The sequence below is a fragment of the Lissotriton helveticus genome, chromosome 2_1, assembly GCF_964261635.1.
Source record: "Lissotriton helveticus chromosome 2_1, aLisHel1.1, whole genome shotgun sequence".
Lineage (NCBI taxonomy): Eukaryota > Metazoa > Chordata > Amphibia > Caudata > Salamandridae > Lissotriton > Lissotriton helveticus.
This window is the reverse complement of record NC_136059.1, coordinates 252204621-252221957: the sequence shown is the minus strand read 5'-3', so window position 1 is coordinate 252221957 and position 17337 is coordinate 252204621.

The following is a 17337-nucleotide window of genomic DNA, read 5'->3' as shown; positions in this document are numbered from 1 at the left end:
AAATGCACCTGCAAAAATTTCAAAACCTTGGTACAATTGCAACCTTAATTCGGAACATCGCAATCTAAGGCCCATAGAACGTTCTTGGAGATCCACTCCATCTGCGGACCATCTGAAAAACCTTAGAGCAGCTAGAAGTGCGTATAACAAACAAATCAAGTCAGCTAAGGCTGTGTATTTCAGATCCCATCTTAACCAAGCGGCACACCGACCCAAGAAACTGTTTGAATTGGTAAAACAACAATCGGAGGTAGCCCCCAATCGATCAGCCTCGGAAGTCAGACCTCCCTCATGCGATTATCTGGCTACCTTTTTTACTGAAAAAACAAGACTTATTAACATTGATCTGGAAGCCAGGAGGGCCCTATTGCTACCCAATGAACCTGCACCCCCACTGACCGGACTAGACAAGATTGCACCATGTAGCCGGGGTATCAAGTAAAACGCTTCCTGGGACACCTTTACCCACTCAATGAAAATTATATCAAAAAGGTCCTTCAGATCATAAACCCATCTAATCACTTCAGTGAACCGTTACCACCTACCATCTTCAAAGTAAGTAAGGATAAAATCTCCCCCTTCTGGACAAAGATCGTCAATGCGTCTCTGTCACAAGGCATGATCCCAGAATGCCTTAAAGAAGCTCAGGTAACACCTATATTAAAAAAAACACAGCCGATAGTACAGACCTTAACAATTTCCGACCTTTTTCCAGCATCCCCACTCTAGCCAAACTCCTTGAAAAATGCGTCCAGTCACAACTATGTGCGCACATAGAACATTTCCATCTCCTGGACCAACACCAATCTTGTTTTCCTAGGGGGCACAGCACTGAATCGGCTCTCACCCACATGATGGATGACATCCTATTAATGGTTGATCGTAATGAATCCTGCCTTTTTATCCTACTTGACCTCTCCTCCACATTTGACACTGTCAATCATGACAATCTCCTATTCATTCTGGAGCATAGGATGGGCCTTTCTGGTCAGGTATTGCAGTGGTTCTTGTCCTTTTTGCAGCACAGAACCCAAAGAGTTCAAGCAAACACTCACTCTCCCAGCCATCCCCAGTCAACATGGGGGTTCCCCAAGGGTCCTCCTTATCTCCCATTCTCTTCAATTTGTTCCTGGAACCATTAGCTAATGTTCTAAATTCCTTGGACGTTCGCTTCCATATGTATACAGACGACACCCAACTCTATCTGAAAATCTCTTCCCCGGATGACATCACTACTCTCAACTCCACCTTACTGTCTACCCAAAACTGGTTAACTGCAAATAACCTCCAAAACAGAATTCCTCCTCATTTCTCCCCAAAAACATACTCCTAACATCGACCTATGAATGAACCAACTTACAGCCTTCAACTGCTCCCTCCGCATTATCGACTCAGCTAAATCTCTAGGAATTTCCCTGGACAAGCATCTGAATATGAAGACCCACATTAGCAATGTGTGTAAGGGAGCTAGCCACCTTCTGAGAACACTCAGGAATCTCAATCCTTTCCTACCTCAAGCGCTTGTTCTGCCGAGACTTGACTATGGCAGTGCTATACTATGTGGCCTCCCCAAATACACTTTGGCCGCCCTAAAGGCTTCTCTGAAATCTGCAGCCAGACTGATCATGGGCACCAAGCGTAATGCACACATCTCTCTGGTTTTAAAATCGCTAAACTGGCTACCTTACGAAGCGTGAATTCAACTGAAGATTGCCTGCCTATCTCACAATGCCCTGACTTCAAAACCCCCATCTACCTTGCTCAAAAACTAGAACTATCCGGGGGGGGGTAGACTGTCAAGGAGTGCTAATTCCCTCCTCTTGAAACCACAGATCTTCCGCATAAAGAGAACATGCCAACGAGCCTTCTCTGGCACCGCTCCTAAAATATGGAACTCTCTTCCACCGGAAATTCGGAGGATCTCTTCCAAGGCTGCTTTCAAACTGGAAGCAAAAAAAATCCTCATGGACAAGTTCTTACCTTAACACGAAGAGCAATTTTTAGCTCTAAGCACATCGGAGATACTTTAGTATCGTTTATTATTCTTGTATATGATCATTATTTTTGTTTTTGTTATTTTTCCTGCACATGATTATTAAATCTACTCCCTTTAAGTCATTATTCTCCATTGACTAGCATATTCTTCGGTCACCCAGGTGTATAAATGATCTGTTAGATGTTCAACATTTGATTCAATGCCTTTTAGACTCCACATTTGACTTTTGTTTTGATTATTGTTTAGGGTAATGGTTATTATTCCTGTATATGATTGTACGTTTTCCCCTTATCTCTCTATGCTCCATCGCATAGCCCATTCCTATTTGTACACTCAGGTTTTATATTGAGCTGTTATGTTCGTACTAGTTGATCCAATGCTTATGAGATTCCCCGTATTAGACTCTTGTTTAGATTTGTTACCTTTGCCTCAAATTGTAAAGCGCTCTGATATCCCTCTGGATTAAGTTTGCTCTATATAAAACTTTATAAACAAAATAAATAAATAATTCATCTTGCACATTTTGGACACAGACTAGTGTACAGTGATGCACGTGGCCCACCTGTCCATTCCCCCGCTTTTTATTGATATTGGTTGTGAACACCACAAGGAGCCTCTGGCAATGCTTTATAGACACAAAAGAAACCTGACCTATATTCTCTGTACTCTCATATTTTTCTTTGAATGCATGTAACTGGTATGGGATGTCATCTGTGCTATGATACTAGTGCTACTAATCCATAGATTATTCCTTCTATTAATTAAATTACACTTTAATTTATTTTGATGTGGCTGTTTTGTCTTATTTTCAATAATTGTTCCCACTTGGCAGCATCCAACAAAATGTTGGATTAGGTGTTGCAAGCTGAGCACACTTGTCCAGGACAACAACCCATGAACCACTAACCTACTCATTTATATAGAATGGTGCTTACGAAGCCACAATCACTCCTGTGGGGCTTGAGGATTATTTATTGTATTAGTCTGCTCCAAATATCTTTTTCACTATGGGCAGACGTAAACAAGAAATCCACACAACATATTTAAAATACTTAATTTAATGAATGCCCTAAACTAGTGCAGATTAAGTGAATAGAGATATCTATAAAAATAAACAAAATAGTGGCAATGAAAGTGACTGATAAACAATATATTAAAATTAGGGCTCCCTGTTTTATGGTATTTTTTTGTTGACATTTCCGTCTGTATTTACCCATATTTAATTTTTGTCAACTTTACCTGTATTTATCTATATTTATTATGGGTTTTGTGAAAAAAATAAAGCTGTAACTCGTGTATGTCCCCATGTATTTAACCAAAAAAATATACAGTCATGCTTGAATGCCTGACAGGTTTCAGTGATATGAACACCTGCAGAAGATAAATCAATTCACTTATAGGAAAATTTGCACATTTTGGATCAGCCTTGTGTATATCTACTACTGTTTAAGCCTCTCTAGTAAAATTCTTTTCTTTTTTACCTTTCAATCCATACAGTTATTGGCCTGGCAGTGATGGCAAAGTGTATTTAGAATCACTCAAAAAAGCACCCAATTTCCGTTCTTATCCACATTTAGAAAAACATATGGACAAGAAAAGAAATGGTTTTCTGTCCGTATTTATCTGTAAAAATCAGTAAAAATGGAAAACAGGGAGCCTTAATTAAAATGAATTTCAAAATTTTCAATGATATTCATGAAATTCTAAGCCTGGGCGGAGTTCGCGGAGTTCCGCAATGCGGAATTCAGCTATGTGACCAGTAATGACCAGAAAACTCTGCCGCGCTATGCGAGTTCTGCAAGTGACAGAGTGTGCTTGGGTATGCCTCTTCGCGCCGATTTTCAGCACCGGGTGTTTGTTCTGCGCTGTGAAATCAACGCGAATTGCACCATGCGCAGCGCATTCATGCGCTGCTTCTTTCCTCCCACTCGATCGCCCGCATTGAGAAATCCAACCACCCACATTAAGAAATCTCGCCAGATGCTCGATTTTTCTCGCTAGCCAACTTGACATTGGGGAGGGCGAGCGAGGAACAATCTCACTAAGAGGTAGATTTTCCTTTCTTGCCAACTTGATGTTGGGAAGCGCAAGCGAGAAAAAAAACCCGCTCGGCGTAGTATTTCAGAACTCCATGTCCTCCTCCGACCATGGAGTGTGGAAAACTCCACGATCGGAGCAGAGTTCACCACCCGGACTTATTAAATTCACACATTACATGATGAAACCAGACTTTGCTAACCAGCTCCTCCCTTCTAGCTCGTCACTAAACATTACTGGTAGCAAAGTATCGATTTGAGTTTATTACATAGCCCCTAGCCCACATATTGTAGCTGAATAATAGAATCACATTCCGTTAGCTTCTGTAGTTTTAGAAGGACCCTCCATGTGTCTGTTGTTGCGTTTTTTTAAAGCCGAGAAATGTGCAGATAAGGGTCCGGCTCCAATGGCCTTCACAAAGGATGTTTTGCAACGCACTGCTTGCTCGAATCTTCCAAAAAAAAAGCTGAAGATGCCTCTTGTAAATATATATGTCTGTGCTAGACTTAAATACCCTGTTCTGAATATTTTAAAAAAGACCAGACCTCATTTTGATTGATGTAAAATGCAAAAATGATCACGAGACTTCTGTTGATATTTACTTAAATACTACATATTTTAAAGCAAATGAATTCTTGCATATGGATTATTGATGCAAAATCAATCTATAATAAAGCAACATGTTACATGTTGTACCTGAGCAAATAATGCTAAACGAAGCATGTACTTATATTTGGAAAAATGTGCACTCAAATGCATTAAAATATGAAATGCAATATGGGCACATAAGCAGAAATGCAAAGAACACATCAGTCCAGGGAGGCAGGTAGTCCTCACAGTTGTTCGCTGGTCAGTGGGAGCAGCATCACTCCATATGTGGAGTGTGCTAAGCACAGTCCACTGAGTGAAGATTGGGGTGTCTATGCCCAAGCCCTGCTGACATGCTCACAGCTCACTTCTCACAGCTTACTTTATTTCAATGAGCATAGGCAGCACCAATACTATATAAGAAGAGGCTACCAGCGGGTCTTGCTCCCAGAGTTCTTCCTCAGACCCAATCATAAACCCACCACCCAAGCAGCATGAGCCCATTCAGGGTTGCAGTGATCAGCATGCAGTGTTGGATAAAGTCTCTTCCAACAGAGGTGGGTATTTTCCTCCTCAACACAGTACCTCGTAGGGTACTCTGGTTCTTCCTTGAAAACTAGTGGAAAGCATTTATAAGCCTTCTCGTAGTTCTATGTGCTTGGAGAAGAGCTTTTGCAGATCCATAGCAGTCAATGGCACCCATAAACATTTGCGCCCACACTTCAAGTCACATTTCTAAGAACATCTGTGAGCATTGAGGCCCTTCTCGGGCAGAGCAATGCAGGTTTTCCTGGCGTCACAGCGAGGTGGCTCCAGTTCATCCTGCCTCAGCTTCTTCACAGTCCTTCTTCAGGCCAGTGTCTTCCTCATGCAAGACCACCCCTAATGCAGCTCCTGAGTGACAATGAATTCCCTCCTACAAAGTATGATCAAGGCATCCCCATCTCATGTTTCTAGTCCTGAGCCTGGTGATGAGAGTTGATGGTCAATACCCAAAATCTGGAGCATACAAGAGCTTCTTGAGCGCCACTGGTGTGAAACCTCTGGATACTTGTATTGCAATGTCGGCATCATGGCTGGAGGTTTCCATACTATCTTGATCCTAAACTTGGAGATAGCAGGTATACATATGGAGAAGTGTGGCTCACTGATTAGAGCGGCAGACCCTGAGGCAGAGGCCTGGCCCGGGACCAAGGTTCAATTCCCGACGTGACAGGGTCTTGGGCTCAATGTCCACGGACTCGATCATTCTTGCCTCTGTGCCTACTCTAATCATGGGTTCCACTCTGCAACTCTGGGCAATAGCTTGCTTAATATCCACAATGGCCCCGAAAGCGCTAGGATGCCTGGCCTCACCTTGGGGGTGCCCAGTAGGGGAAAGCCAGGAAGGGTTCCACAGAGGTATACAGCGCCAGGATGCCTGAAAGGTGATAGTGCGCTTTACAAGTATACATACATTTACATTTACATTCCAGCAGTCAGTTCTGAATTTTTTTGGGCAGTTTTTGTGCTTTGGCTTTCTCTAATCATACTAGTCCAGCCATAGTCTTAACTTTGAGGTGCCAGCAGGAATGTAGAATGTTGCTGTTAGGCTACTGTCACAACAGACCCAAAACAAGGGCACAAATGAGAGAGAGGCTGTTCTATTTAACTTTTTTATTTACCTGTAGGGAGTCGTCCTTCCCCTGAATATTGGGGCAGGAAAAAGAAGGTGAAACAGGGGTCGAAGGAAGCTCTCTCCTCTCCTCTACATCAAAAAGCCTGACCATTTACATAGGTTTTCTGGAATGTTATGGAGGACCCACCTGTAGTTCAGATTACTGTCTGGGGCTTTCTACACCGTTAATGTTATTTATCACTTGTAAGTAGGAAAACAAGTTTTGCAATATTCTTACATTTGTAAGTGTACTTTTTTCTGATACTGTCCTCTACATTTTACTTTTCTCTGTCAAATATGTTGATGCATAAACAAGATGGTGTAGTTTTACCACTTATCTTGTAGTCTGGTGAAATTCCTGTTCCTACCCAAAATGGAGTTATGGGTAAACGTGCTATTAGAGCATTTTTGTTTTCTGTGAAGGGACTATGTGCAGAACCATTTTTAGCATTAAGCAGGGATATATGCAACACAAAATGTTGTAAAAGTCATGCTTTACAGTCAGAAATTCCAGTACATAAAGTTGCGAATTTTTGATAAACCTTCTTAAAGGTCGCAAAAAAAACTTTGTACAAACACACAGATGACTCCTTGACACTAAAACACCATTTTCCGAAATTAGGTTTTTATTTAACTGAACAGTGCATGCTGGAAGCTGTAGTCCTGAGTCGAGTTAATGCTTTACACGTGACTAACACACCTGAAAACAATGATTGCTAAACGGAAATTCCTGGGCTTGGAATTGTCTTATTGTAATCGAACCATTTGTAAACTGCATACATAGTTCTCAACAATGTGGTAGCAAAGCACATAGGGGCAAATTTACAGAGAAAGTGACGCATCTGTAGAGATGCGTGACTTTCCCTGCGCCTCCCTGAGATACCCTTGCGCCACCATGGATGCGCCGTATTTACAATACGGCGCACCATGGCTCAAGGATTGACACATGCGTCAGAAATTCAAACGCATCTGTTTGCGCACAAGTCACGCATTGCTGGAGTCGTTTCGCAACCATGATGCAACGCCAGCAATGCTTGGGGAGGCCGATCCTCATTGTGCTGAGTCACTCCTTATGCCTTCTCCAAGCAAGCGTAAGGTTTTGATGCAGTGGTGTCCTAGAAGTGGCGCAGTGAAATCTTGCAAATTTCACTGTATCACTTCTACAATACTTTTTTGCATGGGAACGCCCACTCTGCATACATTATACCTGACGCAGGTATAATGTGACCCAGGGCTCTACAACGTGATACATCTCCCTAAATGCGTCATGTTGTAAATGGGCCGCATTTTTACTCCTCCACTGTGTCAAAATGTGGCCCATTTACAACGTGAAGCATCTAGGGAAATGGGTCATGTTGTAAAGCCCTGTGTCACATTATACCTGTGTCAGGTATAATGTATGCACGTTGGGCGTTCCCACGCACTTGACTCCAACAATGAGTGACTTTTGCACAAACAGATGCGCCAAAATTTCCGACACATCTGTCAAACCTTGCGCCATGGAAAGTGACAAATCTCTACAGATTCGTCACTTTCTTGAAAATCTGCACCTTAGAATTTAAGCGCAGTGTCGGACGGTGATTGAACATAAGCCCAGACACTAAAATAAAAGTGGCCCCAATTAGTGGATTTTATAGCTATGAGCTGTGTTTACAAATTGCGGTACTTTTGACCATTATAAGTGTTTACAAGGTATGGAAGACTGCATGGATTGGAGCTTGGTGTAGGCAATTTTTGTTTTAATATCAGAGAAATCAGCTTTAAAAAACGACAGCAGACCACAAAACAGGCCCACAATCATCCACAAAACCGGCCCACCGACTGACCTGTCGGACAAGCCGTTAGAGCACTGCCTGACTGTGCAATGGGCCAGTCCCTCCCTGCATAGAGAAAGTATACCGCTTCCTGACATGAAGGTTTCTTTTTCTCTCCACTCTGTATTCTAATTGCATCACTACAGAACGGATACTTACAAGTCATTCCAACCATAACACGTCAAGTAGGCAGACATAGGCGCACAATTTACCCACTGAGTGTATTTCTCACTCTACATATCTCTGTTGATCTACATATCTCCGTCTTCGTTCCGCACATTCAGGTTCTACGATTTAATCAGACTTTTTTGCATGAATGGGGGCATTAGCCGAACAGTAGACCGCGCAGTTTTTCTTTTAAGTTTCAAAACCTGAAACTGCAATTTGATAACTAGCGACAGCCCCTAAGCTACCAATTAACCTCGGTGCCAGCGCTCCTGCGCCTTGTAAAGTCCACCCAAGATGGCACGTGTTAAATAATTGATGATCCAACCTGAGCGCAGCGCCGTCACGCCACGCTAAGCATCCCCCCCCTGTTAGTTTATGTTGTCGCTTCTCCTTTTTGTCATTGATTGATCCCTCGTTCTAAGTGGCTGTCTGTTTTATCCACTTCCGATTATGTTATTGTGATAGGCAAATTAATTTGGTAAGTAGCCAATAGCCCGTCCTGTGAGTCAGAAACAAGCAATCATGCTAATAAAGAAACAACACAGGAAGCACAGTGTCCAGGTTTATGTAAAGATCACACATTTATCATAAATGATCAGAAATGGGAGCCATTTCTCACAGTCACTCTTTGGAGTGTATTTTCGTTGTTGTTTTTGACTGGAACCCACACTCTTCAGATCACCTCCAGGGGGTAATGTCCAGCAAATAGTTTTATTTAGCCGGTCCCGCCTTGTTGAGCACGCTGTCACTCTAAACTGGCAGTTCATTTGTTATTCTTGGAGCATGAAAAAGATCCGGGGTGTGGAGCAAAGACAACAGAAGTGCCTCCAAGGACATTTTTTTTCATATCATCAGACGAAATATAAGAAGGCAGCCTGGCGACCATGGTCCGATGCCAGTCGAGCCTACCGAAGGATGCAAGCACAGAGATTTCTTAAACATTTATGGGCCGGTTTCTATTCTTGCTCGTTGTTCTTTCAAGAGAATACTGTATAAAGTAACAGTGAACAATGGAGCAGGTGCATGTTGTGTGACGCTAATGAAAATGCCTTTTGTTGCTTTTCTGGGGGTTTGAGGTGCAAGTCAATTCCAGCAAAATAAAAGCAGAAATGCAGGTCAGTGACGTAAAGTCTAACTATCTAAACTATGGCTAATTTAAAAGACAAAAAATATAATGACTTAAAATGTCAAACAGTGTTAAAATGGAAGGAATGGGTTAGAGGTAAAAGTTACGTGAACACGTAACACAAAGTTATAATTATTATTAGAAACATATAATGCGCACAGCTCCCCAGAGCGGGAGGGGAGGGTGCAAGAAGCCGTAAATAAACAAATTCAAAAATCCACTTCTTCAAGTCACTGTGAAATAGTTGATGGCACCCATCTTAGATGTAGAATTCCCATTTAAAAAAAAATCCCCTCACGAGATATTCAATGCGACCCAAATCGCAGGTGATGCCAGTTCATGAATGAATGCATTTAGGTGATGTACACGGGCTTTGTCTGTCCATAACAGCCTAATTAATAAAATCAGGCAGTTTTCGATTGCAAAAATGGCTTTTAATATGTACAACTCCCAAATTTCAATTCAGTAAAACTTTACCGAATCGCAATGTGAGGCTGCGATCCATTACTGATTCGGTATTTATCAGCAACGTGTTTAGGGTGTCCCTTCCAATTACAAAATGGGAAAGATATGTATTAATATTTTACGACTGAAATCCGGCTGCAAATCATTTGCATATTGCCAGCTACAAACATGTAGTGGTCACCAATTCTCAAAAGGGAAGGGGGCCATAAAGGACCCCTTTCTTTTTGAGAATGAGGAAGAAAGCATGTTGTAAGAGTGGACCACCGCCTACACTTATAAAATATTACTTTAACTTTAATTTTAAATGCATTGTTGACGTCCACAGGCCACTACCCCTGTAATGGCTACGATTTCTAGTATGTCGCACATTACAACCTACCTCATTAATATTCATGAGATAGACCAATATGAGACCCACTAAGAATCAGTATTTTGCGAACAAATCTATTATCACATAGATCAGTTCCCTGAATACTTCACTGGTAGTAAAAATACTGGTCACAAATTGTGACCAGTATTAAATGACCTTAGACGATATGGGCAATTATCTTCAATCTCAGGTCCTGATTCCAAGTGGACAAGAAGGTAATGGAATATAACCATACCTGGCAAATACAGATACCGCAGGTTGCCTTATCTGTTGGGTGCTGCAAATACATCTAATTTCGAATTTTCCCCTGGGAAATGAGCATTAGCTTCTGGACCTCCGTAATTTCAGATGTGCAGCAATGAGAAATCTTGGAGATAAATGCTCTCGGTGGGGAAAAAGTATTTCTTAAATTTCCTTTTAGTGAGAAAGCTGAAAAATTATTCTTTGGTTTATCATATACATTTTAAGTCACTTGTAAATTTTATGGAGACTTGCTTGCTTTATGATTTGAGAATACATCGAGTTCCCTTCAGCTGTTTAGAGCTTGGTACTGAAAATAAAATCCTCACCTTGACAGATACCTAGTTCTCCCTACAGACAGGGTTGTAGGCCCCCCGCTGCACTGGTGTGGACTTCCAGACCATGGCGAATGGCAATGGCTGCTCATGAGGTTGCTCTTGGCCAGCCTTAGACCCTGTAACAAATGCAGCATCTGATTGCTTAGTCACTATTAATGGAAAAGTGCATAGGGTTGCTGAACAAGGCAGTGGATATGTGTGGCTCTAGGAAGACTTCAGGGACAGTGGTATTGCAAGCGTTTAGCACCCTACAACAACAAATATAAAATATCTTACTTTGGGGTATTTTGGCTAGTGATAGTCATTACCACCACCCAGTCATGTGTTGGATCTCTTGACCTTTAAAGGATGGCACTCATACTTACTCCAATCAGAGGAATGGAGATTGAGGGACCGATTAGGATATCAGTTGGAAAGCCTCCTACCGCAGCTCTAAGGCTTTCCGACCGACATCCTTGGTTTAAACTCCACCTGTCTTATTACAAAGAAGGTGGTCAGAGTTTAAGCCGGCTGCTAATTCCGGCTGGCTTCTGATGGGCTCAAGGGGCCCATCGGCCAGTCGGAGACTGCTCATAATCACTTCAGGACGGTGTCTGCTTTATAATGTCGGTTTCAAACAGGCTTTCAATGTTGGGCTTTCCAACATGGAAAGCATGTCGGAAAGAGACTTAGGGGGGCCCTAGATGGGCCCCATCCCTCAGTGGCATCCGATTGGGAGCCTGAGAGGCACCTATGATGCACTCCTATAAATCCATGAACCATGTGGCAGGCACCGAGAGGTGCCTGGCACGCGGTGCAGAGATTCACAGGAACTCCCATTTCTCTATGGGAGCTTGAGCTGCGGACGGTTTCAAAGTGCAGCACAAGCTACCACAAAGAAATGGGAATTTGCGACCACACCATGTGCAGTCGTATTGTAATAGGGGGTGCTGAACCGCCAACCTATCGTTGGTCGTTTCTCACACCGAGATGGTGTCGGGTGGATGCAAATCCACCCGACATCATAATGGGCCCCTGACTGTGTTAGGATGGCACAAAGGCCTTCTAGATGCACCTGGTCTAGCATCACCACATAAAGCTTGTAGTTTGTTACTACTGCCAATATATAGCAGGTATAACACCATCATAATAAGAGTGCAACCACCACATGCCATGGGTGTAATATTCCTACGCCATGAGTGAACTATCATGCGTCAGCTGCAAGAACTCCCCCCATAATATTGAAGCCCAAAGACTCTCCAAAGGTTTTACTGCAAATAAATTACTGAGTACAAATTAATCATCAATCTCACAAGAACCTGCTCTAGTTTTAGGAACCTGAATTAAACCTAACATTCATATGCTAAGCTGGCTGTTGGATACTCTTGATTTGGTTGGCACGACACCAATAAGTCAGTTAGTTTTTCTTTACATATAATATCTAATGTGAAGTGCCATAAATTGCTCATGTTCAGCCATGGCATGCAGGCGGTGAACTCATCATATATCAACGATGCAGTAGTGACTAGGTAGGAGTGCAATAAATATTTCAGTGTCAGAACCTTACATGCCCTTGACATTCTCCTATTCAAAGGCCTACTCCTGTCAAGAGAGTTCAGAGAGAATACCAGTGCACTAAGCTTAACCTGTAGAAGATGAGAGTTCATGATATTCTGGGTCTCTGAGCATAGGAACCTCTCAATGCACGCAGAAAGGACATGGAATGGAGGGCCATATTGTGAGAGATATGAAGTAAGGAAACATTGATCAATGAGACATTTCCATGTATCCCCTACATGTTCATTAATAATGTGGTATTGTCTGGAGAAGATGTACTGCCCAATTTTCCTCTCTGGGCCAGGGAGCAACCCATAATAGGCCTCTGAGTGACTATGGAAGGACAGTGGATTGATCACCATGGAGAGCACCGACAAAGACAAAAAACAATTGCTGGAAATGTGTGACTTACAACCACTAGCGCTTGGTTTGGGTGCATCTCTTTGCATCTGTTTTTCTCACAGTGCTAATATTGACAGGCACAAGCCATATGCACATGAGATGTGGCCTAATTTCATTTGAATGGTATTACAAGCAACCCCATAGATGTTTCAGGCTTCTTCATTCTTGTTTTTTTGAGTCATGGGGTTGTGTTCCCATTTAAGTCAACCCGTAACAGAATATGTTAGACTTTAATGTGATTACAAAGCCTGGTCCTTGTGGGTGTTTTTCCAGTACACATATTGCTTCCTGTAGTTTAAATATACTTACTTACATTGCAGGTGTAGATTTGGAATAATTGAGAGGCGTCTCTAAATGGGAAGCATGCTTGGCCACAGTTGTGTTGTTTGGGGTTAGTCTAAGTTATACAGTTCATGTAAATTGACATATGTAGCTTCTATTCCTGGGGTTCTTAGTATTTGCAATTATGATGATGTCACCCTAACACTTGGGTAGCCCAATCCACAACATGCATCACTCTCATTGTATGTGAGAGAGAGGGCTTAAAAGGAAGTGGAGTTGTGTTTTGTTGTTGTCCTGTTACTTAACATTTTCTATGCTCTGTTTATATCCATGCCACCAACACCTTAGATGTTGTTTATGCTTCAGGTGTCAAACAAGTAATGGTCATGGAGCGTGCAGATAAACAATGCCTATATGAATCACTTTTTAAGGACCCCTCCTCCTAGTGAAAGGCATCTGTTCCCTTGGGTACTACTAGCATGACCTGCATTGACTCTCTTAAAGAGACACTCACCTTTGGAAGCTCCAGGTTGCTCTCCAGTCTTCTGCCTTTGGGTCCAAAGATCTCTAACATCTCTTTTTGGACATTCTTCATGATTGCCAGGAGCTCTGCAGCAGACATCTTTGTTTCTTGAGTCAAGCAACCTCAAATCAACATTGGTGAAAGTGGAGAAAGAAGAAGATAAGCCTTTGCATGCTATTCGCAGAGGATCTGCACTTCCATTCAACCCAGGTCTGGCAAACTAGCACTTCCTTAACTTCTCGAATGGGCCAGATATCTGTCTCTTCAAGCAACACTTCGTTCAAGAGTATCCATTTTCCAGATGCTAAACTACCATAAACAGATCCCACTTCCTTACTTTCAAACCTTTTGTGCCTTACCTGTAAATCTGCCCCACAGCTCTCTTTAAAAAATATTTTTATTTTTACAGAGTGATACAACAAAGAATTGCCTTTACAAACAGAAATAAATTATTACTACCGCCCCCCTCCCCCCGCCCCTAGGGACCCAGTAAACCATCGGTGCAGACGAAAAAGAAGTCAGTTTCCAAAGTAAAGAGAAAAGAAGCACAGGGGATATAGTAATTGACCTAAGCAAGACAACGTATGGAGGTAATTAAATAAAACGGAGGGTTTGAAAGAAAAAGAAGAGGAAAAATGAAGAGAAGAAGGACAGGATATAGGAAGAAAAATAAGAAGTAGTCATGTTTCAATCAAGTTTGCACAAAGGAGTCCCCTAGGGATCTTCTAGGCCCAGTTGTCCCTGTTGTTCAATCCAGAGAGAGAATTTCCTCCAAATTTCCAACCCTATTTTCTTTTTCCTTCGTCCTTTCTTAGCGTAGACTGCTTTTTCTAGGTGGAAAGTAGCAGCCAGCCTAGCCAGCCATTGAGCAAAGGAAGGGGAGTCTGAGTCTAACCAGCCAGAGGAAATACATATTCGCCATACTGCCATAGCAATGAAAACCAACCCTTCTACCTTAATTCTTGGTGAGTCAGATTGAATACCCAGGAGGATGATTGTGGGATTTAGAGAAATTGGGTGTATTGCTATTTTGCTAAGTAAGTTCTGTATCTTAAGTAGTATTGGGGCTAATATTGGACAAGTTGCAAAGATATGCACTGAGTCGGCCCCCACTTCAGAACAGCGTGGGCATAGAGTTCCCTTGCCAGTTCCCCATTTAATAATCCTGCTGGGTGTCATATAAAGGAAGAAAATAGTTTTGAAATGTTGCGCTTGCAATTTGGCGGAGATTAAAATCTGTTGTGATAAAGCTAGAGAGTTGTAAAAAATACTTTCATATGAGTTAAGTTTGTGGTGCCATTTTGAGGCAATAGCCTCTAGGTCATCAGGGGTTTGTCTATTGAGCATATTGTATAAACAACCGATGCGAGGGGTGACAGTGTTGCGTAATGTGTGTAAGAATACGACTTCTGTGAATCCCGAGGTTCCTCTGACTTTCCTAGAAAGAAAACAATGAATGGAAAGGTATTTAAAGGAGTCCCTATTCCGGCCCTGTACCATTCTAAGAAGTATGAAGTTATTGTTATTGAGAGTGGGCGATTACAAATAAAGCTACCAATTCCATAGATTCTCCGGATGTTGCGGAATACTTTAAAAGAGTTCATTAGTGTCTTGAATTTTACACGGTTGTAGTATCCATATGAAGTTTCACGAAGTAGGCACCCCAGTGTTGATCCCACAGTAGGACCTGGAAAGGAGAAGGAAACCCAGTTGTAGAAAGAGTAGATTCCCTTACAAGTTCTGAGCTATACTGTAATATAGACGCCCAGGATTATAGGATGATATTGGGAAGAGCCCAGCCACCTCTGTCTTTTAAGAGGGTAAGATGCTTTAGGGCTCGTCTGGGTTGAGCGTAAGCCCAGATAAAATGAGTAAAAATGTGTTAAAATTTAAGCAGGTTGTTTTTGCTAAATTCTAAAGGTATACTACGGAAAAAGTACAGTAACTTAGGGAAATACGTAATTTTGACAACATTGCATCTTCCCACCAGCGTTAAATGCAAGTTATCGATCTGTTGTAATGCTTTCCTTGTTTGGGCAGCGAGGGGTACCAGGTTGTCTGTTACTATATCCTCCAGCTTGAGCGAGATGAGCACCCCCAGGTATTTAGCCTTAGGCACCACCCTGTCATCATTCCATGTGATTTTACTATTTACTAAGATCTGCGTTTTGTTTTTGTTTAAAGCATATCCGGCATTTTCCTGAATTTCTGAGCCTCCAGTTCCAGTGCCAGTATGGTGCTAGCGGGGTCTGGGGAAGTGCTGGCGAGGTCGTCAGCATACGCCAGGATTTTGCAGCTGTTATGATGGTAGCATACAGAGGGAATGTTCTTGTTTTTCTCTATCTGCTTAATAAAGGGGTCCAGGTATAGGGCAAACAGTAAGGGCGAGCAGGGGCAGCCCTGTCTCGTGCCCCGGGAGATGTTAAAGGGGTCAGTAAGTTGTTCGTTTATAGTGACACTCGCCCTTGGTTTAATATAGAGTGCCTGTGCTGCCGGAATGATTTTATTCCCGAACCCCATCCTGCTCATTACACTCCACAGGAATTGCCAGGAAACTCGATCAAAGGCCTTTTCGGCGTAGAGTAAGATGAGTGACATTGGAGAGTGATCACTCTCCTGATGTGCTCGGTGGTCCCTTTCATGGGAATTAACCCATGCTGCCATTCCGAGACCAGAGGTTCCACTACTTGAGAGATCCTGGGGGCTGGCACTTTGGAGAATATTTTGCAGTCACTATTAATGAGGGTAATAGGCCTGTAAGAGCTCATATCCAGAGGGGATTTATCTTTTTTTTAAAAGATAGAAATTCTGGCATTTGCCCAGGAATCCAGAGGGGGAGCCCTGTTGAAGATAGATGTTATTACCTCTGTAAGAATGATTTTAATTTTTGGGGCGAAAATTTAAAAAAAATCTGTAGGGATGCCATCAGGGCCCGAAGCCTTCCCGTCCGGTAGCCTTATGAGAGCTTCCAGGATTTCCTCCCAGGTTGGGATTTGATCTAAAAGCTCGCTGTCTATTGGGTTGAGTTGCCTCAGTTCGCTTTCGTTAAGATAGCTAGAGATCTCGCTGTCTAAGGCATCCCCCACAGAGCAGACTTCCTCTGTGTAAAGTTTTGAGTAGTATTCCTGGAATCCCTTCCGGATAAGAGAAAGGTCAGTGGTTTCCACGCCAGATAGGAGTCTGATTGCGTGTATTTCACTGTTGGATACCTGCTGTCTTGTCCTGATGGCGAGGTGGTGCCCAATGCTGTCACTGCACTCGTAGTTTTTTTCCCGAGTGGCCATCCATTTTGCTGCAATTTTTTTCCATGAAGACAGTACCTATCTCAGCTTTGGCCAGTACTGCTTCCTCTTGGACAGATTGACAGTCTAATCCTGAGTGTATTAATTGGGTTACTTTAATCTCAATTTTCCTTAGTTTATTTAGTAGCTCGCTGATTAATTTTCTTTCCCTTTTGTTTTTCTGAACAGAGAACCTCAGGGTCTCGCCTCTAATCCCCGCCTTTAAAGTGTCCCATACTATCATTTGAGAGGCCGTACCGTTGTTTATCTCCAGGAATTCCTGGATCCAGCCCTGCATGTTGTTTACGTAGTTATTATCATGTAGTAGCGCTTTCTCAAAGCTTCACTTTGTGGTTTCTTTCTGTTGCGCAAGCCCCTTGATAGTAACTATGAGAGGGTTGTGATCAGATAAGAAACGGGGTGCGATGTCAATTGTGTAGTTATTCATTAGTGAGGCTGAGATAAAAAAATAATCTAGTCTGACTAGGATTTTGTGTGGGGCAGAGTAGAACGT